Raw genomic sequence first — 27,924 nt, 5'->3', positions numbered from 1 at the left:
CTCCCTCAAGAATACAATCTTAATTTATTGTTTGAGGCTCCATTACTTTTAGATAAATACAATGTGTTTTCTACCCCTCTATTCCAGTGTGCAGCTTTTCAAATGGACTGTAACGGAGCTTTCCTCCCTCCCTCCCTCCCTCCCTCTCTCCCTCTCCCTCTCCCTCTCTCTCTCTCTCTCTCTCTCTCTCTCTCTCTCTCTCTCTCTGTTTATGTTGTGAGCCATCTCAGGTTTGCATCCAGAAAACCTAACAGCCCGAGCTTCTAACAATCCAGTGGAAGCAGAGGCATGAAGAGAAGTTGTTCCGTGAGCATTTTGCAAAATAACAGTGCAAGGCTGCTACTTGCAGGCCTTAGTCAATTTCTTAGGCAGGGGGTATTGCTTTTGTCCACATAGTTGCCCATTCCGGGGGCTCAGGTGACCATCAATCTGCAGAGCTGCCTCACTCACGCCGCACAGAGACTTTCCACACTGGTGTCTCCTAGAACAAGCTGCATTTCTAATATGATTCCCCTCCCCCCTTAAACTTGGTATGATTTTAAACTGTTCAAAGTCACAATAAACAAAAACTGAAACAAGGCAAACAAACCTCCTGAGAGTGGCTGTCTCCCAGACTGGTGTTCAATACTATTTGTCATTTTGCCAATTTCTGCAAGGAAAATCTGCTATATTTGTTAGCTGTATACTGTGCCAGGAGTCAGAGGGAAGCTTCCCTCCTAAAGATTCCCCTAGTGTTTTGGTTTACTGGATAAGCAGGGTAGACAGAATAAGGAAGCAGCAGCTGGCAAACGAGGTGGTGTAGCATCTCTGTTTCCTGTTGGTTTTGGACGTCCACCTTTTAGCGCATGCCAGGCTGCTCCTGGGTATCTGTTTGTGCTGGTGGTAGCTGCTTGGCAGAGTCTTTTCTTACTGTTGTTACAGTGTGTTGTCAGTGACAGTACACTGGTATCTTGAACCTGTCCACGAGGGAGTATTTACACTATGGAAGTAAGCAAAATCTACAAGTACCCTGAAGTCAAGACTGCTTCTTCACGTCTAGCTGGTAACCCCCTTCCAGTGCCTGTGGCTGTTAGTGCTCCACGTCTCAAGCCCTGGATGATGAACATTGGACAAAAGTTGGCTTCTATATCTTCACACAATACTCCCTTTAAACCTTACAGGGACCCAGTGAGGAAGGCTACTTAAATTCCCACTGATTCTTGAGAAGAAGCCTCAAAGAGGGGGAAGTAGCTGGTCCTATAACCAGGGAGCGGCCATAACTCAACTGGAAACCAAACCTCTAAGTTCTTCATTAAATTTATGATGCTTCTCAGGCATCAGAAGAAAGTTTTCTATTTGTGCTACGTTTTATCACCTCTAACGTGAGTATCTCTTTCACCAGTATTATAACTCAAATGTATTCAGAAAGTCCTGTCTTCCCAGGCAAGGAGGAGGATGCTGGTGTAGACTCCGTCATTGTGGAGCTTTCTGTGTTTACCGGACACTAGCACTGTTCAATATCTGATTTCTCAGAGAAAAGGAGATAATCCTCTTATGTTTCTTCAACAGATAAATACCCAAGGAGGTATCCATCTGCTAAATCAACCTCTTGCTCTATCTTAGGGCAAATTAAGTCTGGGAAGGATGGGGGTGGGAGGAAAGGATGGAGGAATGCAGAGAGAGAGAGAGAGAGAGAGAGAGAGAGAGAGAGAGAGAGAGAGAGAGATCGCTCTCCTCCCATGTGGGAACAGTGTATTTGGGATTGCCTGAATTGATGTTGATGTTCCTGGGACATGGCCACTCACATTTGAGCTCCAGAAATAATGAGTCTCTTATTTTCTTTCGGTTGCGAGCTTTGTTGCGTCTCGACATTGACAGGCTTGAGAGAGATTTTCCCAAGGGCCTCAGACTCAGCCAGGGCAGCTCAAGTTTATTCCAGATCCTCTTACTTGGGATACAGATGATTCTTCTGTGGATACTGTGCGTGGATTCTCCTCATCAGGGAACAAAATGTGACGGTTGGCCACTGAAGTGAGCTGCAGGAAGGGGCATGGAACATGTCTGAATAGAGGCAAAAAATGTCCCAAATGCATACTGGGACCATAGACACTGCGGTATCAGTGAGGGTACAGCTAAAGTGAGGCGAATGTTGTTGACTGCTGAGGTCAAGTTCTGTGCTCCACACAGCTTGAGCCCATAGAATGTTCAGACATGGGACAGAGGGTATTTTGAATTTCTGAGGAGATGCCTTGTACAAATCAGGTGCTCAAATAGCATGCTAAAGAACAAATAGCTCTGTCCCTAGAGGCTTTGCAGGTATGGCTGGTGTGTCATGTGCACATCAATAGGTGGCAGAGAGGAGAGAGGCTATGTCTACACTCTGTTCTGACATTTGGGCAATGGAATGATTAGTGCCCTAACATTCCCTGAAAGAATTGAGCCTGATTCTACCAGTCTGGTGCCAGGCAGGCCCAGGTAGGTGCTCAGGGTGGGGAGCAAGCTGGAGACTCAAAAAACCCTGCCTGGGGCAGGTGTGTGTGTGTGTGTGTGTGTGTGTGTGTGTGTGTGTGTGTGTGTGTATGGAGGGGTGGCCCCAGGAGAGGAATCCCAGTGAGGTTCCAGTATTAATAGAGTAAGTAGCAGAAGTCAAAGGTCTCGTAACCAGACCAACAATTCATTGTAAGAACATTCACAAGCACAGGAATGTGACAAAAAGGTCACAGTGTGGGACACACCACAGCTTCCACAATGAGATTTCTTTTTTTTTCGCTGTGGGGGGCATTGCAGGGGTGGAGGGTGAGTACAAGGGAAGGAGGAGTTGAGTGGGATTGAGGCACATAATGTGAAATTCACAAAGGACCAATAAAAAGAAAACAAACAAACAAAAAATCCAAACAACAAACAGAACCCAAACAAATAACTAAAGAAAACTAAAGACACACGAATAGCGCTGAGTGTCATCTGTCTGCCTCCATAAAGCAAGAAGCATTTTTTCCCAAGCAGGATCTTCTTAGAGGTCAGACCAGGCCATGGTTCCATTGCTTCTCTTAGCTGCAATCCCTTGTTTGTCTGGGTATGAAATGCCATTTTATTATTGACTACTAAAAGCAAATATGCTTGAATGCTACATGTTTGTGGATTTTGTAATTAAAAAGCATTCCCCTAGGGTTTCCTGCTAAGTCTATACCTTCCATCTATTGACAGTTGGTATAACCATATTTCTTATTAGTCAATCAGGAAACTATTACAGGAAAGAAAGACACAGATGGGGTTGGCTTCACAGGGAGATGACCAGTTTTCTACCTACTCCTGTTCCTGGGTTGTCCGATATATAGCCCTCCATAAAAATCACTGACTGGTTGTAATTATATACTAAAGAATATGTACATTATGAGCAACCTGTTTCAGACACTCTATTTTTTTCTGATCATATATTTTGCTCTTGTATTTCTGACTTCTCTGTGCTTTGACTACAAACACAGCAATGTGTTTTAGGTCCTTTTCACACAGTACCATGCACACCATGCACACCACGGACACCATGCACCATGATGCATCATCATCATCGTGCACACTATGCACACCATGTGCCACCATGCACACCATGCACCACCATGTGCCACCATGCACCATGATGCATCATCATCATCGTGCACACCATGTACCACCATGCAGCACCATGCAGCACCATATACCACCAATTCTGTAGTTCATATGCACCACCTCTGGATATGGGCAGCTGGCTGAAGTTGCCTAGTGTCAATGTACCAGGAACTGCTGATAGCCATGACCTTGACTTATATAATAGCTTCCTTAGTCTGTTCCTATATTTTCAGGTATTTTCTTACACAAAATTGATTAAGTTTTAATTTTTAAAAATGTGTATTAGTGTTTTTACCTGTGTGCATGCATGGGTACTCAGAGTATGTCTGGTGCCCATGGAGACCACTGATCCCCTGAAATTAGAGTTACAGGCAATTGTGAGCCATCTAAAGTGCTGTGAACAGAACTGGGTCCTCTGCAAGGCAGAGAGTCTTCTTATATACTGAGCATGTCTCCAGCTGCCTCCTATCCGTGGCCTCCTAATTATCAAGAACATGTTCACTTATCTTTCTAGGTGGGCCTGAATAGGTCACAAAAGTATTCACGCACAAGTTATTGTGATTATTTTTGTATAGAGTAGGAAAGACCATGCCAATCTTACACGGTGCCCCACTGGCCCTCAAATTCAGCATATGCCATCAATACCCCACTTCTACTTCCCCTCCATCCCCTCACTATGGGAGTTTCGAAGCTCTTCCTATCAGGAGGTGGCTTCCATTTCTTGACTCCTGGGTATATATATCCCAGTTTATGACTTGCATGGGGTCTAGCAAGGCAGTAAATACGACTGTGTAGTAGACCTAAGTCTGGGCCTACAGAATTCTGACAAATAACCCACATACACTCATTCTCCTTGGATTTGCCATGACAACAAGACCAAGCAAGCTCGTTAGATGATGGAAGACCATGTGCAGAAGAGCCAACTTTCCCTAGCGGAAGTCAGGCACAGAATTTGGAGGTGTCTGGTTAATTATGAATAGCTAACTGATACTCCCAAAGAACAGTGAGCACTGTGTAAATATAGTTAACATTTTTCTGTTGTTTAGTCAGTGCACTAAATCTTAGTTCCACCATGGTGTGATCCTCCCTTCTTTCTAATAAATCTTAGATTCACCCCTCACTGTGCCCCACACCCCATGACTCTCTCCTTGAGTTCCTTCAGAGCCTGCTGTCTGCTGAGCACAGGCATTTGTCAGTTTCACAAATACCACCAAGACTTGTTTTCTGCATCCCATTGCCATATAGAGCTAGAGAAGAAACAAGCCCAAAGGAAGACTTAATAGAACATACCAGATTCTTAGAACTGTATTAAATCCGCAGGCCAGATCAAGCTGCGAGGCTGAAACTGTTTGGTCCCAACCTTTCTCTCTAATTAAGCAGGCTCAAGCATCAATTTCTCCCCCACAGACATCCCAGCAAATCTTCAAAGTGCTGAGTAGGAAAGAAAGTATGGTATGGAGTAGAACTGAATTAGATAGACAGAGAGTGGGTAATTCTGGATTTGCTCTTTACTTGTTCCAGATCTTTGCCCTTTGACCTTTGTCCAACCAGCAATCCTCAAAAAAAATGTACTTTTTTTCTGTAAAGTAAGAACAGTGTATGCTGCACATACTCATCACTTTGAGGATGAAGTTCAATAGTGTGTGTGAAGATGCTTTATGATGGGACGGCGTGATCCAATGTCTAGGATGGCTCCTGCTTCTCCAAGAAAATAAGTTCTGTCTTGAGTCACAAAACCGGGGCAGCAGACATAGAGAACTGGAGGAAGCCGATAAGCTGACACTCTGTCTCAGGTCTAAACACAGGCTCCTGGGTAATGCAGATGTAAGGCTCAAAGTGAGTCTTAACTACCGGGAGACCTCCCAAGTGAGACACAGGAAAAGGTGCAAACACAAGAGATTTATTTTTACTGTGTGTTGGGGTCAACCCTCAATCAGCCCCTTGTGGCAAGTGACTAGAAGGCAACCCTGCATTGCTATAACAAGCAGTTTTTTTATACTTTTTAAGAGAACAGGTTACACCAGTAAAGTTACAGTTTAAACTTATTGGCTAAGCATATTGACTTTGAATCTATTGGCTAGCAAGCATATGACATGCATTCGAACTCTATTTGGGAACAGAGGGTCAGGTGACTATCAGTCAGTATATTCTGTGTTTTTTTCAAGAATGTTCCTGCTCCTCCTGAGAACTGTGGGTGGAGAATAGAGTTTAGCCTAGTTTTGACCTGAGGCAGTGGGTGTAAGGCTGGCCCCTAGGGTCCTTCACAGACCTGGGGAGGAGGCCTGGTGTCAGTTATAGCAGTGAGGTGTAGCTTAGCACTGCTGTCAGCATCCCAACGAGTTCTTCCCTGCATCCCTTAGGACCTCTGCTTAGGCAAAGCGAGATGTTGCTGTGTTGAAAACCTCAGGAAATATCAGAGCAGCACCAAGTTATCGAGTTTACTAAAGTAGACATAAGGGATAGGACACATTTTGGATTTAAGCAATGCCATTTAGGATGTGCGCCCGCACGCACCCTGCATACACACACAGACACACAGACACACAGACACACAGACACACAGACACACAGACACACAGACACACACACACACACACACACACACACACACACACACACACAGACACACGGACAGTGCACACAAACCCATGGATGTGGAGAGCAAGAGTGAGATGGAGAGAACATGAAACTCTCATAGTCCACTGTCTTTATGATGTGTGTGTATGTTTTAAATTACATTTTCCCCAAGGACATAATTTACAACAACAAGGTTAAAGGCAAGTTTTGAAATGAACGAAAAGAAAAACATGAGCTGTTTGCCTATTTATCTTCTCTCTATTTTTGGTGTGCATATACCCATGTATATGCATGTGCATGTGCAGCTCTATGCATGTGGAGGCCAGGGGTCAGTGTTGTACATTTTTCCTCAGATGCCTTTACCTTGTTTTGTAAGGTAAGATCTCTCATTGACCAAGAGCTCAACAGGTTGGCTAGGCTGATGGGTTTGAGGCCGCAGCAATCACTTATCTCTGCCCCACCCAGTGCTGGGATTACAAGCAAGCACAACCACACCCACTGTCTTCAGGGGCTCTGCTGATCAAAGTTAAGTCAAACATTCTACTGACTGGGCTGTCTCCCCAAACCCCAGCCTTATTTCTCTCCTCTTAAAGAATTTCCCTTTGAAAATGAAATTAGAGGATGTATTATTAACTCAAGGCAGGCAGCAAACATTCTGGCCATTAGTAGACACGGTTGGTTTATTGTTTTCTTTTGAATGAAGTAAGGAGAGATTTATTTTGGCTCATCTTTTTAGAGCCTAAAACCAAGGTCCAAGGTCCAGTGGGCTTAAGGAGAATGGTGAATGTGGAGCATCGTAGCAGGAATGTGTATCAGACAGTCATATGTCAGGACATCAAGGAAAGAGAGAAGGAATGTATGTGAGAGATCTTATCACCTGTGTTGAGCATGCATGTGCCTGTAACGAGCCAAGTACCTTTTACTAGGTTCAACTCTTAAAGCTCCATTAGTAGAGCCATTCTGAGGACTCGGGCATTAAAATAAGGACCTTTTGGGAGCATCCAACAACCAAACAAGTTTGCTGATTTAACACATGCTTGTTTGAGATGTCTTTAGGAAGACAAGCATCGTCTGTGCAGACAGTTTGGATTCTGTCAGTTGTGTGGAGTTTCTTGACTCAGCAGCCAGCAAGACACTCAAAATAGATCCCAGGACAAGGGGGTTTTTGCCCTTTCTGTGTCCTTCAGTTTTTCCTTTTTATCCTGCCTTGCTGGAAGAATCGACACAGCCATGTGGAGTGGATGCAAGTTTTGCTACCAGGAAAGTGTATTGGCTTGTTCAAGTTCTTCTGTATCCAAGGGCACAGCCAACAGCACAGCCACAGAAGTGGGTGTGGGCCAGGGTTTATAACTTGCAGGAAGAATGACTATTCTCAATGCAGTGCCCCTTGAACTATTACTGAGGGGAAACCACACATATTCTCATAGGGAAGGGTGATTCACATACGAAAAAGCAGGCAAGCAAGCCAGCATGCACAGGTAAAGGTTATGCATGAGTGCTCAGATGGCGATAGATTCTGGGAGGCCTCTGGGTAAAAGATTCAATTTTAGCAACAGCAAAGTTGACTCTAGGTCATGTAGAGTGAGTCAGAGTGACTCAGGGATTTGGGCTTGTTTCTTGTTTCTCTGGAGGGCAATAACTGAAGCCAAAACAAACCCAAAGGAGATTTGTAAGAAAGTCAACAGTCTTCAGTCAACGGATCCTCCCTTCCTGCCCTGTCGCTGCAAATATAGGTCATTGTGTGCAACGACTAACGCTTCTAAGAGGATGCTTCTTGAGTACAGAGCCGTGTTCTTCTGAGAAGAGTACCAAATCTCAGGGTTCTGCACAGGAATCCTCTAGAATCTACCCCCAATCTGGGCAAAGAAAACAGGGAGAAATGAACCAAGGAGGACCATTGGTTATCCCTTACAGAGATGTCCTGAGTCTGGTTAAGGCCAGAATTGGTTAAACAGTTTAGTAAAAATCATCACAGGATGGGAGAAGCCTTGAAGTTCTAATCCAGAACCTCAAAGCATGACTCTAAATGAAGATGGGGTGAAGGCTGTTGAGGTGTGAGGTATTCTTGAGTCCAGTTCAGTCAGGAGATTTTATCTATCTATCTATCTATCTATCTATCTATCTATCTATCTATCTATCTATCTATCTATCTATCTATCTATATCTTAGAGCTGACCAAATGTACACACATGGGAAAGATGCTCACCCAGACAACAAGGCTAGAGGCCTCAGAAGCAACCAGATGTACCGACACCTTGACATTCAAGTTTCCTCGCATCTAGGGTGGTAAAAAGCAAGTATCTGTGGAGCAAGCCTCCTAGACAGTGCCATTTTGTTAGGGCAGCTGAACAGGCTCACACTTTATTCCTCTGTCCAAGGGATTGTAACAGCTTCCAAGGTCTTAACAGTGAGGCTGAATGATCCCCGAGCTCTCAGAGCCTGCTGCTCATGCACTAACCTGTCCTTTCTGTCCTCTCTGTATCCTGCTTATGATCTTACTGTCTGGTTTCTAATCAGTGTAATCTGTACGTTTTGGTAATGTATTTTCTTCACAGGAAACAATTTTTTTCATTTCCTGTTGCAGTATAATTAAAAAAGTGACAGAAATGGTTCCTGTGAGTTCCCACTCCTCGCGGATTCGCGGGAGCCGCACGATTTAGCTGTTTCTCTGCCAGCTGCTTTCACACACTGTCCTCTTGGCGGGTTGTTACCATGCCTGACATACACATTGCATTCCGAGGGACATGCTAGTCACACTAGCCCCATTCTATAGTCTAGCACAGCTTCCTGTCACAGGCTCTGCTCACATTCCCAACAACTCCCAGTGAAATCATGACTCAACAGCAAACTGTAACCCAACAACCGGAATTATATGTTAAATTCTCAATCCACAATACATCCACAATAAACTTATAACCAATTGATAAGGATATAAACTGCCCACCTAGATAAGATAAATTTGCCTATAGAAATCCATCCCAGCTACTTCGACAATTCAGAACCACCCAGATTTAGGTCATCCTTCTCAATCTCCATTTTGATTCTCCTTCCTTCTCCTTCTCTCCCTCCTTGCAAAAAACTTTGTCCCCACCTTATTCTTTTACTCCAATCATGTTCTTTATCTAACTTGTGCCAGCCCTCACCTGTATAATGATATCAACCTACAATTTCCCAGCTCTCCCTTCTGTATCTGTTGAAACACATCAATCCTTCATACTCACCCTGGTGCCATTTAGAGCCACAGCGAGTGAGATCACCCTTCTCCCTTCCCTGCATCCCTCAGTAAAATTCCACGATGGCTTCCAATCTGATGACCGAGATTCCAACCATCTTTTGACTATACCCGATTGCCTTCCTCTGTTGAGAACCGCTGTTCTCAAGGTCAATCTTCCTTCCATCCATTTTCTGGCCTGCGTAAAATGGCGGGACACGTAGTATATTTTCACAAATGCAGGAGGAAGTAGTGGCAGGAGTGACTGGAACACAGGTTCAAAAGTCAGGCCAGAAATGAAGACAGAAGTAGCAAGCATTAACTGAAGTGATACCGAGCTTAGGACGGCCCAGGGAAGAGTGAGAGAGTGGGAGGAAGCCACTCTGGATAGAAGGGAATCCCATCCTCTCTGAATGCAGCACATCTAACTGTATCTACAGCAGCTTAACATGGAATTTTGGGTGATAGTTCTGGAAGGAAAACACTTGATGTCCAGAGACAACTTAACAGAATCCTTGCTTGGAAAACTGGCTGGCTGGAGTAGTTCTGCAGTGGTTTTCCTCTGAGACTTGCTTCTGAGATGTCCTAGTGGAAGTTGAGCACCAGGAATGGACGAGGAGCTTACTCTGAGGCTAACACAAGCCTGGAAAGCAACAGCTAACTGGTCCGGTTTACACACTGCTCAGACCTGCCGTACCCGATCAAAGGCAGAGCGGTTTCAGAATGGCCTTTCTGTCTGTTTGCTGTACTTACAGCAAAACAGAAAAACCAGTACAAAATGCTCACTCTCTCTCAAACTCCTTCAAAATCAGGACTTCAGACTCTTTCTCACTTCTTCATGAGGAAATGCTGTGTGAGTTCAGGGAATCTGGTAGGGAGACGATGGATTTTCTGCCTTAGGAAGCCTTTTATTTTATAGACATCTCTGTGTGTACATATGTGTGCTCATGGGTGTGGAAGCCAAAGGAGAATCTTTGTAGTCATTCCTCAAGTAACATCCACCTCTATTTTTTGTTTTTTTTTTGCTTCTTTTTTTTTTTTTCGGAGCCGGGGACCGAACCCAGGGCCTTGCGCTTCCTAGGTAAGCGCTCTACCACTGAGCTAAATCCCCAGCCCCTATTTTTTGTTTTTTGTACCTGGGCAGGAGGTGTTTCGTTGGCCCAGAGTTTGCCTTGTAGACCAGCTGAACAGCAAGCCCTAGAGATCCACTAAAGAAAGCTTCCAGAGCACTGCTCTCCCTAGTACGTACCGCCACATCCAGCTTTTATGTGTGATCCAGGATTGAACTGCGCGTCTTTGAACTTGAAAAACAAGAACTTTATCATTGGAACCATCTCCACAGCTCCCTTCACTGGTTAATGTTAAACCCAGACTCCCCCTGTCTGTAAGAACTGCCGAGGGAAGGGCAGTTGCCATCAGGGATGTCAAACTGCAGTCTTGTCTAACATCAGGACTAGACAGACTCTTCCCAGCTGGAAAGGGGCTGTGGGTACCAAAAGGCCTGACTTAGCAGGCCAGCTGCTTTGAACTCGGTTTCCACGAATATAACCAACTGAGGAACCTGTGTAAGGGATCTTTAAAGGAAGAACCCTCAGGAGAAGGGAACTTGGATCAGGCATGGAATAGTACACAAAGTTGTCCAACCAGCTACTGCCAGGGCCCAGAGCAATTCTGCAGCATGAATCAGACCACACAGCCTATCTGTGCAGGTTGTTTGTCACTGACAGTGATGCTAGGGGTGGGGTAACTTCCCCCAGGACATGAGTCAGAAAGGGAACAGCAGGGCGTTCTTGTTGTGTTTTTCTGCCGTGACTGTCAGCACAAAGTATATCCAAAGTGCTTGGGACCAAGATGTTGGATATTATTAGCATATATATGCATGCATACACAGACAAATACACACACACACACACACACACACACACACACATCTTAGAGATGTGACCCCAGTTCAAACAAAAAACCCACTTATGTTCATACCTACCTTTTAAACAAAGCTTTAATATAAATTTCTACAGTGTCTTTAAATAAACAAATCAATCAATCAATCCTGGGCTTTGGGATTCCAACACACTAAGACTTGTTGGCGTAGGGGGAGAATGACTATTTGCCCCTGACTACAGCAAACACATTTCAACATTGTGTGTGTGGGTTGCACGATGTGGAAGTAGGCTGTCCTGGATGGATGTGGCCTCACGTCATGGACAGTCCAGCTAGAGATCAATGGGAAAGGATAAGTGTGTGGCATTGAGTGTGCATGTGTGCACACAGTCTTCAGAACAGCAACTCTTGAGGAGCAATTAGTAGCTGAAAACAGCTTAAGGTCTGTTCGTATTTTCACGCTGTGAATTTGTTGCTAGAAAGGTGCAGATGGGAATTCTAGCAGCCTCAGAGAGTCCTCCTGTGTTCAATTTTGTTGCCTATTCTACTCTGTTATTTTTGTCTGTAGGTGACTCTTTACAAATATTTATATTTTTGTGTTTAAAAGAATTTAAGTGAATTGTCCATAGATTCATCGTCATGTCCTCCCTCTTCCTTAGCCCACCCTACTCACTGATCTCTCCACCCTTCCTCTTCATATTTAGTCATAGAAATCATCTCATAATGCAAATATACTCATCCTTCTGCATAGCTGCACAGTACCATAGAACCATGTGGTACTATGATTCCTGAATGATTTACTGAGAATCTGGTTGATGTGCAGTTGGGTTGTTCTAAGTGTCCTGCATCACACCAAAGAGACGGCAATGAATAAATAGCCCTTGGAATTCTTTTTTTCAAATTCTCATCAGTAGCCCATTGGGTTAGACCCTGAAAGTGGGCTTGCACCCACGAGAGACATTTAATAATAAAGTCAGGGTGCTGGTTGAGTTTTTCTCTCTGCTTGCTGATGTTTACTATAATGAACCGGCTCTCAAACATCCAGCACAGGTGACTGAGGAAGTTTTTCTTTTCTCATCTTTCTGTGTTGTTATAAGCATATGCATTTAATATCTGATGCATTTCCATCTAATGGAATCTCGGGGCAATTTTAATTGGCATTTGTCTTATTACAAGCAAAGCAGAGCGTCTTGTTGTCTGTCAATGCGTCAGCCGTATTCATTTCTCCACAAGTGTCCTGCTGATATTTCTATCATTGACTACTAGGATTGGTCTTTTCTTTTTTATTAGAACCTCCTTACAAATTAAGTTCATTGACCTTTGTATTTTTCTTAGTGTATTAAGTGTCATTTTTACTTTATTTACATGTTTTCTATTTAACCATAAAGGAAGAGCAATGTTGGGGAAATATGATCATAATATAACTGTCAAATGTGTGGGAAGTAAAAAGGTTTTTTAAAAGATAATTAAATACATCAATTTCCCATTGTTTTTAATTAGGTTTTCTGAGATTTTGTACAATGTGCTTTGATCATATACACTCTCCCCTATATCCTCCCAGTTCTTACCCACCCGACTGTGTAGCTTTGTCTTTTCACCTAGAAAGTCCAATTTGTGCTGCGCGTGTACTCTTGGGGGTGTGGCCTTCACTGGAGCGAGCCGGGCATATCAATCAATACTCCGATTCTCAAGAGAAAGCGGGGTCTTCCTCCCCCTGCAGACATGTCCTGTATCTCGTCTAGATCTCAGATCCTAATCAAGGAAATAGACTTTATCCCCAAGTTAAAGAGAAATCTATCCACATTTTCTTTTACGATATATTCTTGCTTACATTTAAATATCTACGGTTGGACATTTGTCCTGATGCACAACGTGAGTAAAGATTCAGCCTTCCGCCCCAGTGTGGTCTGTGAGAAAGATAGTGTCTGCTGGCTCAGTGAGGTGTCATCGTTTTTATTGTGCGCTCAGTTTTCAGTCATGTGAGTCTGTCTCCGGATTGTCTCTTCTATGCTGAGTCAGTCAGTCAGTCAGTCTGTCTGTGTGCCCTCAGCTCTTCCCACTGCTACTCTTCCTCGATGCTAGGCTTGCTTGTTATTTAGATGAACTGTATAATCAGACTCTCTGGCCAGTGGCAGCACATTTTTTCAAAAACAACATCTACATTCTGAGACTGGAACTTTTGCTGGACCTCACAGCCAGAGTTAACAACTCACTCTGAGGTCACTAAAGACTTAAGACTGCTATCCTACTGTGCGCGCAGCCTGTTTGTTTAACCCGCCTTTAAGGGAGCAGTGATACAATCAGCCTTACTTGCCTTGGATTTCACATATAACCAACTTTCACAACTTAAGCCACCGCACAGTTGTAATCTTAAGTTATGTGCTTTTCCATGCCCTGAATCCAAGAGCATGTGTGCATGTATGTGTATATGTATATGTATGTATGTGTGTGTACGTATATGTATGTATGTATGTGTATGTATGTGTGTGTGTATGTATGTATGTATGTATGCGTGTATGTGTGTATGTATGTATGTAATGATAATCATTTGGTGGCCTTATAAAATGAATATCCATCATAAGTACTGAAAGCAGCACTCATATTGCTTGATAGAAAAGAATGTGCACACATGCGTTTGTGTGTGTGTGTGTGTGTGTGTGTGTGTGTTTGTGCACGCGCGCGCATGTGAGAGAGGGGGGAGGGGTAGGGTGGGATGGAGGTAGGTATCTGGGTCATCATGGGGTCAGAGACTTCATTTCTTGTAAAACTCTGTTAAGATTTTTCTAAAATATCCACCCTCCCTTCCCCATGTGATGCTTTCCATGCTGCTCAACAAATGAGAGAGGAAAACCCCTTTGTAACGGACACCCAGAGACAGATATAGACACAGAGACAAGGACGGACAGACTCGCAGGACAATATTCAAGCAGGCAGAGATTGAGATTCGTGCAGCGGACAGGCAGGGTGATGGAGACATGGAAGAGGGAAGTAGAAGACTCGAAGCTGGGGCTCTTCTTCCACACGTTACTGGGACTCGAGTTTATTGTCGATGAGCACAAACCGACTGCACCGGTGGACATAAGATCCCTACTAACTTAAGGTGCGACTCACATCAGACTTGCGCATTGACTGAGAATGATTTTGTTATTTATGCAGTGTTCCTACAGAAGATTCCTGGGCATCGTTGCATTTGCTCGAGTGTACGTTTGTGCTCTTTAGGATGTTACTGGTTGCCTCACACAGGCTCCTCCTCCTTCGTGCAAGTCAGACACGTATTTGCTTTTTTCTTGACCTTAAGTGTGGTCTTCAAAGCCAGCAGTGTGGGCACGTATCTGCAGTTCCAGCACAAGGGAGACTGAGGCAGGAGGATCAAGAAGTTGAGGGCCTGGGTTATACAGTAAGATTTTGTTTAAAGAACAAAAAACAAAAAAATATAAACAAAAATTAACAAAAAAAACCACAGATATGGTCTTCTGTTACATATTTTCATTATTTCTCAGTTTTAGTATACAATGACTATTTTTTTTTGTTAATTTTAAGTATTTCAGTCTCACTAAATTCTTTTGGTGAATCTTTTCTCTGATGTATTTGAATTTTCTTCATATGTAACCATAAAGGAAAACCTTATTTCTATTAAGAACTTTTTATTAGCAAATAATAAATAAATTAATGAATATATTATATGTTATCATTGTTTACTTGTTATATATTTTGAACTTATTTATAGCACTAACTCAGTGTTTGGAATCTGAGTCTCTGAGAAAGTGTGCCTCTTAGAGGAGCCAGTTCAATTACCGAATTCTTCAGGAAATGTATGGGGAAAAAATAACTCTTAAGAAGAAAAGCAAAGTGAATTTCAAGAGCATAAATCATAATATTAAGTTTGTGGAGTTGAAATAGCATTGTCTAAATCTCTCTGTCTCTCTCCCACCCTCCTATCTCTATTTTTGTGTCTGTCTGTCTGTCTGTCTGTCTGTCTGTCTGTCTCTCATTTCCTTCCTTCTCTCTTTCCTTATGTAGATTGTCATGCAGTTCTTTTTTCTCATGGATCCTACCAACTCTACCCCATACAGCTTCCTGAAGTTCATCTCTATTCCTTGGTTTTGTCTTCTATTCTCTTTTCTCTCCACAGTGCCTCTCTGTGTCACCAGGGATTTCATATTCTCCATCTGTCCTGCTGTCTCTAAGCTTCCTAAGTGCTGGGACTGTAGGATCATGGCTGGTCTACACTCCTGTTTTTGATCATGTTTGTATTTTACATGGGTAAGAATGCTGGGGATAATATGCAATTAAGAATAGGGCAAAATGATTTGATTGAAGGGATATCTTAAATGTACATAAACATATTTCTTAATATACATTATTTTACTCCTAGAGAAGATATTCGTGTGTGTGTGTGTGTGTGTGTGTGTGTGTGTGTGTGTGTGTGTGTAGGATGTAAAACATGCTACAGCTTACCCTGAGTCTCACAGAAATTGGAGAAATGTTAACAGTCTTGGTTTGGGGAACAGATCTTTAGTGTAACATACAACGCCAGGAACTCATCCGTTCATGGGACAAGTACTGAATACCCAGGGCTATTTGACCTGCTGTGGGAAAGGATGCTTCTGTCCTTTTGTCTTCTAGAAGGAAGAGAGAGGACAACAGCAGATCAGCAGAATATAGAGCATCAAATAGACACTGAAGATGGCTGCAGTAAGACTTACGTAGGCACAAGGTCAGAGCTGGGAGAACATGGAAGGAGAGGGAGTGGGAGAGGGTAGGGATAGGGAGAAGGGAAGGGGGAGGGAGAGGGAGAAGAGGAAGGGTAGGGAGAGGGAGAGGGAGAAGAGGAAGGGGAGGGAGAGGGGAGATGAGTTGGAGGGGGAGGGGAGAGAGGGATCGTGCTCCAGGATCACAAGTCGCCAGTAGTGTAGCAGATTGCTTTCTCACTGTTATGTCAGGGCCCTACGGACTTGCTCAGGAGAGCAGTGTCTTGGTGTGTTCATGGAAGAGCAGAATCTATCAGCTTGGCTTCTCTTTCTATTAATCAAGGTCACCTCATGGGATGTTTACTCCCTTTCACATCTGCATTACGCTTCCCAGCTTCTCAGTCTGCTGAAAGGTGATGAGGCAAGTGGAGAGTGGAGACTAAGAAACAGAAAACAGGCAATCAGTGACTGTCCCGCGCTATCGTCTTGCCAGCAAGAACGCATGCGGACACCAGGATCCTTCTGCAGCAAAGCGTTTATTGCATCTTGAAGAGGAGAGACGCCTCGGCCCCAGAGAGTATTAGCTTTATATCACCTAAAGCAACGTGTTCCTTCCTGATTGGCCACATAGCCGTGATCTCATTGGCACGCCCCGGGGGGGGGGGCAAAGACTTGGCGCGAACACAAACTTGCGCATGCGCACTGCGTCCTTCGGGGGTGGACAACAGCTGTGCCCTGTACTAACAGACAACAGCTGGTACGGGTGGCTACCAACAAGTGACCCAAAGAGATGTGACAGGCATGGGGACGAGACACATCAGACTCTGGGAGGTAAGCAGTGCATCATGGGAAAAATTTTAAGTTCTTGTTTCATTCTGTTGGCGAAGAGCTTGCTCATTTTGTAATCCAGGCAGGCCTTGAACTCACATGCTCAGTTTCCCAAGTTCTGAGATTACAGACCTGAGCCACTGTGGGCGACTTTTGAGTTCCTGATATAGCATTGGCTTTTACTTGCCATGAGATATGAAGCCACCGGAGGAGGTCTTAGCGCAGGGGCATGAGAGTTCCCAGAGTCATTAGCCTGAGTTCATAGAAATGGAGTAACTTTCTGAAGGTGATTGAGCCGGGACTCAAACCAGTCCTTATCTGATGTCTGTGTCCTGTTTGCTGCAAGCATTTCTTTCCTAATGTATTAGGTACAAACTCTTACTTCTGTATACTACTTAAGTCTCTGTTTTAGGTCCGCCCTCCTTTTTATGGAGAGAGAGGTTGTGTCAGATCTGTGTTGTTTTTTTCCCCCACTCATTCCAAAAATAAATACTCATCCCTGCTGGGTGTGTGTGTGTGTGTGTGTGTGTGTGTGTGTGCGCGCGCGCCCATATATTGTACCATGGACAATAAAGGAAGCGGACAAACATCCCCCCAGTCTCAGGAAATTTATAGTCTGCCTGTAGAGAGAAGACAGGAGTTGTATTGAAATTATTTATATTCAACGATTTTCACTTTGGGGGGATTCTTACTTGTCTCATTTAATTACCTCAAACAAAATTGCCACTTCTCTTTTTCAAGAATCTTCCCAACCGAGAAGTGGAAGCAGGTACAAACAAAAAACGAAAAACATGGGATTTCCTTTTTGATTTTATGGATTTTGACTCCCAGCCTGACTGTTCAGTTAGCACAGCAAAAGACAACTCCCGCACGCCCCTAAGCCTTGCAAACCCCACCTGTGATCAGAAAATCCAGCTGTGCCCTTTCTATTTCTCGCCTCATTGACAGGAATAAGGATTCGGCAATCCCGGGTTTAGGGACAGAGCTGCCTGCAACACCTGCAGCAACTCACGGACCAGCTCAGCAGGTCTGGCAAGCGAGGTGTTAGGAAAAGGAGATACCATGCGCTGGGCACCTTCCCCCCCTCACTTGGAGCTTCAGGTGCCCCAGCTCCCCTCCTTAAGGTCATAATCTACATCCCACATCTTGATGTGGAGATGTGGTGTGATCAATGGTGAACACAGAGTCTAAAGGCTCGGCTGTTTCCCCACGGCCACTGCTTGAGTTATTCTCAGGACTCAGACGTGACAGTGAGGCCCCTGGCCTTTCTGCAGGTGTCCTGGAAAGTACCTCAAACAGGAGAACAGATTCTGGGCACTGATTCGGGACTCATGGGCTTGACGTTGACCTTGGCCATCATCTTCCCACTGGCTGTGTACTCTCCAAGATTGAATGGTGAAACGACTTGGCTTTGTAAGGCACTGCGGGCTTCTTTTGGATCTTGCCAATCTGTAACAGAAGACCATATATAGATTTAACTTCTGTAATTTCTAAAATCCTTGTTGGGAAGTTCATTCCAATTCTGCTTGGTTTGCCTCCGTGGTCTATGTGAACACTCAGGGTTTCTCAAGCCACAGTTCACAGTATCCCACCTGTGACCCTCCCAGAAATAGATGAGTTTTGTTTTAGCCAGTTTGTTCCCAAGTTCAGTCTTCCCCCTACACCCTTTCATCTTTCTTTCTTTCCTCCTACTCCTCCTTTTCTGATAGTTTCTTTCTATGTAGACCAGACTGGCTTTGAACTCATGATCCTCCTGCCTCTCTCTGCCTCTGTGTGCTGGGGTTAAAGGTGTTTGCTACTATTCTGGCTCACATAAACATTTTCAAACAGCCGCCATTAATACTCTATGGTTTAGGAATGTTATCCCTTGCTTAACAAAGTAGGTTAGATTCTCACTCTATGGTATGAGTAAATGTTCCAGTCCTTCACTGATTCATTCATTCATTCATTCATTCATTCATTCATTCATCATTCATCTGTCCAGCCACCAACCCCTTTCATTCATTACATAGATATTAAGAGCTTATACAGGGCACCCTGAGACCCAGCATGCTTACTGCTATTGTAGGAGGCTGGTGGTTCAGGGAGTGCTATCTTTTTGCCTATTGCTTCCCTGTCCCAGCATCTCTGCTGTGATACTCCTACAAGAGCCTTTCAAGAACTATGGCTTACTTTTCTGATCAAGTTTTTAATACATTAAGAATCAATACGATTCAGCATTAGCTGCTGTGGTAATTAGGAAATCTTTGGCATCTGTATGCAAAATCCTTTCTAAGAGAGGTCAACTTCCTGTCTAAGGTTCAAAGAAGATAGAAATGAAATTATTTTAAATTTCCTCCTTCCTTTTTCCTTCTCTTCTTTTCTTTCTTCATTTCCCCTTTATTCTAGATTTTTTTCACTTATCTTGATAATTTCTAGTTCTGCTGATGTTTCTTTTTTTTAATGTTTTAAATTTGTCTTTAATATTTTGTTTGTAAGCTTCACATAATAAGGAAAATATTTGTAATAAATATTAAAAGTTAGATTCTCAGTGTGCACAACAGCCTTAGTAAAAGCATAAAGGCATTGGCTTAATATAAGATCACTTTAGAGATTACTTCCATTAAGCTACTTCAAATGAATTAAACATATAGTAACAGTTCTTAGTTTTGATATAGATACATAATAATTTAAATATACTCTTTTCAAGTAGTTCATACATTTGTAGAATTCAACAAGTTCTTTTAAAATAAGTCAATAGTATATTTAATTGATGCTCTCTATGCAAACATATAATGAATACAATTACTACTAATAATTACTACTTATAAACTAAAAATATTTTAATAAATATACTAGAAAGAGATTTGTACTCATACAAATTTATTACCTTAATATTATAAAGTTGTCATTTTGTAAACATCCAGATTTTTTTTATATTTCTCAATTCTATAAAACTTTTATCTCTGGAATAATTTGGGTTTGTCTAAATTTATTACTATTATTATTATTGTTATTATTATTATATCTTTTTTTACAGTCCAGTCATTATCCACCTCCTGCTCTGCCCTTCATCCCAGACATTATACCCCTCCTTGTCCGCCTTTCATCCTCTGACTATTCCTCATTCCATTCATTGTCCTACCCTTTTTCCGAGAGGATATCCCCACCTGGCCCCCACCTCATCGCACCTCCCCACTCCCTAGGATCTCAAGTCTCTGGAGGCTTAGGTGCATCTTCTCTCCCAGAGGCAGACTAGGCAGTCCCCTGCTGTATATGTTTCAGGGTCCTCCTATCAGCTGGTGTATGCTGCCTGGTTGGTTGCTCAGAGTCAGAGAAAACTCAGGGTTGCAGGTTAGTTGAGACCGCTGGTCTTCCTATGGAGTTGCCATCCTCTTCTGCTTCTTCCAGCATTTCCCTAATTCAATCACAGGGGTCCTTGACTTCTGTCCATTGGTTGGGTTTACGTGTCTGCATTTGACTCTCAGCTGTGTGTTGGGCCTCTAGGAAGCCAGCCATGCTAGGCTGTTGTCTGCGAGCATACTATAGCATCAGTAATAGTGTCAGGCCTTGGAGCATCCCTTCGAGCTGGATCACAATTTGTGCCTGTCACTGGACCTCCCTTCATTCAGTCTCTTGTCCATTTTTGTTCTTGTAGTTCTTTTAGACAGGAACAATTCTGGATCAGAATTTTTGACTGTGAGATGGCAAACCCATTCCTCTACTTGATGCCCTGTCTTTCTACTGGAGGTGGACCCCACCCATTCCCTACCCCACTGTTGGGCATTTCATCTAATGTCCTTCCCTTTGAATCCTGAGAGTCTCACACCTTCTAGATCTTGGTACTTTCTAGAGGGTGGCCCCACCACCTCCTATCCCCCCTGAGGTTGCATATTTCCATTCATTCTACTAGCCCTCAGGGCTTCTCTCCTGTCCCCTCCTTATACTAAATCATGTTCCTCTTTCTCTTCTCCCTCCCAACACCCACTCAGGTCCCTCCCTCCCTCCCTCTGCTTCCTGTGATTGTTTTCTTCTTCCTCCCAAGTGGGATTGAAGCATCCTTATTTGGACACTTCTGCTCCTTAAGCTTCTAGAGTTCTATGGATTGAATTGCAGGTATTCTGTACTATTTTGACTAATATTCACTTATTAATGAGTACTAAAGACTCAGAGACACTGTTCACATTAACAAAATCATAAATGAAAAGGGAGATAGCAGAAACTGAGGAAATTAAAAAAATCAGATGCTACTACAAAAGCCTATACTCAACAAAAGTGGAAAATCTATATGATTTTCTAGCCAGATTCCATGTACCAAAGTTAGATGAAGAGCAATTAAACTATCTAAACAGTTTTGTATCCCCTATGAAAATAGAAGAAGACATTAAAAACCTCCCAACTATCCCCCCCAAAGCCAAATGGCTTTAGTGCAGAATTCAAAGAAGAGCTAATACCAACACTCCTCAAACTGTTCCATGAAATCGAAGGAACACTACCTAATTCATTCTATGAATCCACAATTACTTTGATACCTAAACCACACAAGGATCCGACAAAAAAGAGTACTTCAGACCAATTTTGCTTATGAATATTGATGCAAAAGCACTCAATAAAATTCTAGCAAGCTGAATCCAAGTACACATCAAAACAGTCATTTGCCACTATCAAATAGGCTTCATCCAAGGGATGAAAGGTTGGTTCAATATATGAAAATTCATGAACATAATCCACTATATAAACAAACTCAAAGAAAAAAAATCTCATGATCATCTCATTAGATTGTGAAAAAGCATTTGACAAAATACAACGTCCCTTCCTTTTAAAAGTTTTTGAGTGATCATGAATTCAAGGCCCATACCTATACATAAAGCAATATACAGGAAACCAGCTGCCAAGATTAAATTAGATGGAGAGACACTTGAAGCAATACCACTAAAATCAGGGACAAGACAAAGATGCCCATTCTCCCCATTATCTATTCACTACAGTACTCAAGGTTGTAGCTAGAGCAGTAAGACAAAAAACAAAAGATGATGGGGATACAAATTAGCAAAGAAGAAGTCAAGGTATCAGTATTCACAGATGATATGATAGTATACATAAGAAACCCCCAAAGTTCTGCCACAGAACTTTTATAGCTGGTAAACAACTTCAGCAAAGTTGCTGGATATAAAACTAACTCAAATAAATCAGTTGCCTTCTTTTATACAAATGTTAAACTGGCTGAGAAAGAATTTGGGAAGATAGCACACTTCACAATAGTCAAAAATAGTATAAAATAACTTGGGGTTAACTCTAACTAAACAAGTGAAAGTTCTGTATGACAAGAACTTCAAGTCTCTTAAGAAAGAAATCAAAGCCTTCAAAAAATGGAAAGATCTCCCATGCTTATGGATTGGTAGAGGCAACATAGTAAAAATGGCCATTCTACCAAAAGCAATCTACAGATTCAATGCAATCCCTCTCAAAATCCCAAGACAATTCTTGAAAGACATGGAAAGAGCAATTCTCAAATTCATCTGGAAAAACAAACAAACAAAGAAACAAAAACTTAGGAGTGAAAACAATTCTTAAGAATAAAAGAGCTTCCTGGGGAATCACCATCCCTGACCTCAAACTATACTACAAAGCAATAATGATAAAATCTGCATGGTATTGGTACAGAGACAGACAGGTTCATCAATAGAATAGAATTGAAGTCTCAGAAATTAAACCACACATTGATAGATACTTGATCTTTCATAAAGAAGCTAAAATATACAATGGAAAAAAGAAAACATCTATAATAAATGGTGCTGCTCTACCTGGCAGTTGATATGTAGAAAAATAAAAATAGGTCCATTTTTGTCACCTTGCAAGTATCAAGTCCAGGTGGATCAAGGATGCCAACATAAAACCTGATACACTTAATATAATAGAAGAGAAAGTAGGAAAGAGCCTTGGACTTGTGTCTAAATTTTTCATAGTAATATAATACTTAAGTTTATCATAAATGCTTTTTATTTCAATACTGTGATTTAAATGCATCTACATATTATTATTTATAAAAATAATAGGAATGCTGTTTATGGAATCAGTTCATAAATAATATGTTTGATATTCTTATTTTATAATGAATTTTTGTTTTTATCATTACATCTTAAATTAAAAGTACATTAACTATGGCATCCTTGTTAATCCTGTGTTCAGAAACATGCCACATAAACAGCATGGGTCATGAAAAGAAGCACTGTGATCTAGGCAAGGTGTCAGAGGAAAGTCATGGTACTTTCCAACAACTTGTTATTTGTATCAGTAAAATAGCAGCATATGGCTCAGCCTGGATTTCACAGTCTGTTGTATAAAACCACAATCAATAGTCAGGATCAGGGAAATAGTACAGAGTGATTCATTTTTAAGAGCCACTAGCCACTGATTTTTCTTACATTTTATACTAATTTTTCTGCATAAACCAGAGGACTAATGACTATATTTTTTTTATTTTTTTATTTTTTTTCTTCTTTTATTATTATTATTATTTTTTATTAACTTGAGTATTTCTTATATACATTTCGAGTGTTATTCCCTTTCCCGGTTTCCGGGCAAACATCCCCCTCCCCCCTCCCCTTCCTTATGGGTGGCCCCCTCCCAACCCTCCCCCCATTGCTGCCCTCCCCCCATAGTCTAGTTCACTGGGGGTTCAGTCTTAGCAGGACCCAGGGCTTCCCCTTCCACTGGTGCTCTTACTAGGATATTCATTGCTACCTATGGGGTCAGAGTCCAGGGTCAGTCCATGTATAGTATTTAGGTAGTGGCTTAGTCCCTGGAAGCTCTGGTTGCTTGACATTGTTGTACTTTTGGGGTCTCGAGCCCCTTCAAGCTCTTTCAGTTCTTTCTCTGATTCCTTCAACGGGGGACCTATTCTCAGTTCAGTGGTTTGCTGCTGGCATTCGCCTCTGTATTTGCTGTATTCTGGCTGTGTCTCTCAGGAGCGATCTACATCCGGCTCCTGTCGGTCTGCACTTCTTTGCTTCATCCATCTTGTCCAATTGGGTGGCTGTATATGTATGGGCCACCTGTTGGGCAGGCTCTGAATGGGTGTTCCTTCAGTCTCTGTTTTAATCTATGCCTCTTCCTTCCCAGCCAAGGGTATTCTTTTTCCTCATTTAAAGAAGGAGTGAAGCATTCACATTTTGATCATCCGTCTTGAGTTTCGTTTGTTCTAGGGATCTAGGGTAATTCAAGCATTTGGGCTAATAGCCACTTATCAATGAGTGCATACCATGTATGTCTTTCTGTGATTGGGTTAGCTCACTCAGGATGATATTTTCCAGTTCCAACCATTTGCCTACGAATTTCATAAACTCGTTGTTTTTGATAGCTGAGTAATATTCCATTGTGTAGATGTACCACATTTTCTGTATCCATTCCTCTGTTGAAGGGCATCTGGGTTCTTTCCAGTTTCTGGCTATTATAAATAAGGCTGCGATGAACATAGTGGAGCACGTGTCTCTTTTATATGTTGAGGCATCTTTTGGGTATATGCCCAAGAGAGGTATAGCTGGATCCTCAGGCAGTTCAATGTCCAATTTTCTGAGGAACCTCCAGACTGATTTCCAGAATGGTTTTACCAGTCTGCAATCCCACCAACAATGGAGGAGTGTTCCTCTTTCTCCACATCCTCGCCTCTGCTGATGTTTCTTGCTAATGACACAGTTTCCTTCTTGGTGGTTGAATAGCGGTTTAAAACAGCTTTTTTTAAAAAAATTATGTATTATTATTTATTTATGTATTCTGCCTGCATGTCAGAAGAGGGCACCAAGATCCCATTACAGATGGTTGTGAGCCACCATGTGGTTGCTGTGAATTGAACTCAGGACCCCTGGAAGCGCAGTCAGTGCTCTTAACCGTTGAGGCATCTGTCCAGCCCCAAACAGCCATTCTTAACACTCTACATTTCGGGAGTAACAAAGCAGGTTCTCACACTACTGCATGTACACGCTGCTGTGTGTATACACCTCACTTCCTTTCCTCACAGACCCCTTGGTGACCACTTGGACTTGGCTGTTGGGAACTGTCTATGGTAAACATCCTGAGGACTTGCCACTCGCAGATACAGTGCTGATAAATTCACTGTGATGCTGAGTGATCCAGTGGCGACCTGATCTCTGAGCTTCCTTGGAAACAAAACTTTTGTGTTGGTCCAGTGGAAAAGACACGCGGTTGCCCTATCGGGAGCCCAGGTAGAAGAAGCCACGGCAGAAGTTTGTACACATTGGAGTCTGAGAAAGTGTTCCCAGTCCTTGAAGAAAACCATTACTTGGCTCACTGCAGGCTAATTGCATTTGTTCATTCGGTGTGAAAATGAATGCAGACAGGATGAGCTGTGAAACACCCTACTGTTAAATCACAGAATAAAGCCACTTGTTCAGGAGACATGGCCTAGGATGAGGCTTTCACCAAGAAGTGGGAAATTGCTTGGTAAATTTCACTTTTATGCTTAAGTAACTCTTTTAATTAATTTCTACTGACCTGCTCCTCCTCCAGAATAACAGGTGTGAAGAGCTAACGCTGGGGTGTGGGGATGGGAAGAAGCTGCTTCCGTTTGCCCTGCGCAGAGCCGCCCGGTGCTGGAAGCCGCGGCTTGGATGGCCAGCCTCAGAGGACATAGCTCAGTAGTGCATCACCTCCAGCGACTGTGATAAAAGCTTACTTTGGGGGTAGGGGCCATGTTGAGACTTGGAAGTCATGGAGAATCAAGTGTTAATGGGGAAAAGCACATGACATTAGGGTGAAAATAGGCAAGGGCGCTGAATTTAAAGGACAGGAGTCAAGACTCAGTATTATCTCTTCCATCACAGGTGACATCCTATCATTGCTCTGATTGGCTGGTTCCTTACTCAACTCTTCCTTGGTAATGAAGCAGAGAGGTGCTGGGTCATTTAGTTACATGTGGAAGGGACGGGGGTTGATCCCCAAGTTTTCAGAAAGGTGTTAAGGCCACTCAGCACTTTAGAACTCGGCTGGTGAGTGACATTATTGTCCCCTGGAGCCTTATCCGGTGGTTGAAGAAAGATTTTTCCATGGAGGTCTGCATTGTTTTTTTCATGTTCAATGGTGTCGAGAAATACTGAAGATTATGAAATAGTAATTAGACACTTAATAGAACGAGCAATTTACATTGCTAGTCACAGTACACTCTAGCACCTTAAGTGGTTTGGATTTAGATATGGCACTGGACTACAGTTTGCATAAAAAATATTTAGTATCGTGTATGACCTCCCCAGTGAACCAGGCAGGACACAGATAACAAGGTGCTTTAAATGATGTTTAGACATTCTTTGAGCAGCTGCCGAGGATAAGCCACAGTTAGGCATTCTAGGAGAGTCCTGAGCCTAGTCAGCCGGAGAGGAATCTATTTTTCTCAAGGTCACAGAACTCCTTCAAGTGGATCAAAGAGCCAGCTCAGCAGAGCCTTTCGGGGTTGCTCCCTGAATGTCGAGAGTAGGGTGAGGCTTTGTCTTAAGCACCCCAAAGGTGATGTGTTTATCAAAAGATAAGAAGGGAGAAATGCGTTTTTGGTGGATGTGTGGTGAGGTGTGGGGAAGGGGGTGCCTCTGCGAGCCCATGCTGAGGCATCCCCCCTCCCCCGAGGGATCGCCACACAACAGTATTGTATAGAATAGAGTTTATTTAGTTGAGAGGGTAGTAGAGGCAGAGAAAGGAGGAAAGAAAGAGTAGAGGAGTAGAGAAGTAGAGGCCAGCCATGAGGACATGGAGAGAGGGGTTAGAGAATGGGGAGAGAGAGGAGGGAGGGAATGGGGAGAGGGCAAGAGCAGGTAGGCAAGAACTAGAGCAAGAGAGAACAAGAGAGAGAGGAGGGGGAAGCAGCCCCTTTTATAGTGAGTCAGGCACACCTTGCTGTTGCCAAGTAACTGTGGGGCGGAGCCTGGACAAAATGCTAACAAAATGGTCTGGGGAGAAAGGACAATCTGAAGCCTTGGAAACCTGGGAGAGTATATGTGGGACAGCTACATGATGTCCTATGCCGTTTCCCATAGCTTGCTCCAGTTTCACAAGAAAGAAAAGTAGGCATCAGTGTGCCTGCCAGGCCAGGGGATAAATAGATCTTTATGGTTTCCTCCATGAAACGCTACAGTGTTGGTAACATATAGGGAGTTAGAGTCTTAGGGCAGCAACAAACCTGTCTAATTCACCCAGTACCCAAACTGAGTTCTTCAGACACACTGAAATGAGGTTCTCATCCTATCTATGAAGGAAAGAAGCTATAAATTGCATAACGCACACACACACACACACACACACACACACACACACACACACACACATGTTTGTAAATGTATAGGCCCATAAATGAGAGAGAAGAGGATGGGTAAGGAAAGATGGAAATTTTGACCCTGAAGAGTTAGCCGTCTTTTTAACCTCATGGATATTCAATTACATAAAGAGAAACATGCTTTAAAAATCTTTAACTAAAATTCTATTCAAAACGTGCACACATGCAAAATCTATTCTCTCTCTCATAATGTGGAGCCGATGGTGGTTTTGTCCTGTTAACTAGGGTTGACAGGCAGCACCTATGTTTCAGAAGGAAACTGGAGACTGTTGTCATTTTTCTTTTCAGTGTTGTGATAACTCTGCAAAGGCTGAAAACAGACACTTCAGAGCACAGTGAGCCTACTGCTCCAGTGTGTGGTGTGCCTACAACTCCAGAGTGTAGTGTGTCTACAACTCCAGAGTGCAATGTGTCTACAACTCCAGAGCGCAGTGTGCCTTCAACTCCAGAGTGCAGTGTGTCTACAGCTCCAGAGCACAGTGTGCCTTCAACTGAAGAGTGCAGTGTGTGTACAGCTCCAGAGCACAGTGTGCCTACAACTCCAGAATGTGGTGTGATACAACTCCAAAGAGCAGTGTGTCTGTAAGTCCAGCGTGCCGTGTGTCTACGACTCCTGCTTCTTCCTGGGTACATGCACAGCGAGAGGCTGCTGACACTTTATTAACTGCTGTTTTATTTGAATTGCTGAGTTCGAAGCGACGCTCCCCTCTGCTTCTATTCTCTAAAGTGTAGAAATCATTAGCTACTTATTTGGGAAGCTGCATGTGGTACTACTCCAGTTGATTAATATGTGGAGTCGCTATTTTTGCTTTATTTTAAAACATTCTGATACATGGTTA

The 27,924-nt window shown here is 42.9% G+C and overlaps 1 long non-coding RNA gene and 1 other non-coding gene across 4 annotated transcripts; both read left to right on the top strand.

The window, feature by feature from the left end:
• The first annotated feature begins 219 nt into the window (after positions 1 to 219).
• LOC102553574 (uncharacterized) lies at positions 220 to 27,924 on the top strand. 3 transcript variants are annotated; one of them, XR_005500768.2, is made up of 4 exons: positions 13,980 to 14,351; positions 15,878 to 15,968; positions 16,286 to 16,773; positions 27,374 to 27,924. It is a non-coding gene; the product is annotated as an uncharacterized LOC102553574 (long non-coding RNA). The 3 variants fall into 3 exon arrangements; XR_010063772.1 differs by lacking the exons at positions 13,980 to 14,351; positions 27,374 to 27,924 and adding an exon at positions 220 to 1,361 and having other exon boundaries at positions 16,286 to 17,272; XR_005500769.2 differs by lacking the exon at positions 27,374 to 27,924 and having other exon boundaries at positions 16,337 to 17,272.
• On the top strand, positions 2,274 to 2,403 carry LOC120101300 (small nucleolar RNA SNORA17). The gene has a single exon (XR_005501675.1). It is a non-coding gene; the product is annotated as a small nucleolar RNA SNORA17 (small nucleolar RNA).

Source organism: Rattus norvegicus, chromosome 2, assembly GCF_036323735.1.
Source record: "Rattus norvegicus strain BN/NHsdMcwi chromosome 2, GRCr8, whole genome shotgun sequence".
NCBI classification, from domain to species: domain Eukaryota; kingdom Metazoa; phylum Chordata; class Mammalia; order Rodentia; family Muridae; genus Rattus; species Rattus norvegicus.
Note: the sequence above shows the minus strand (reverse complement) of the source record. Positions and strands in the feature narration are given on the sequence as shown.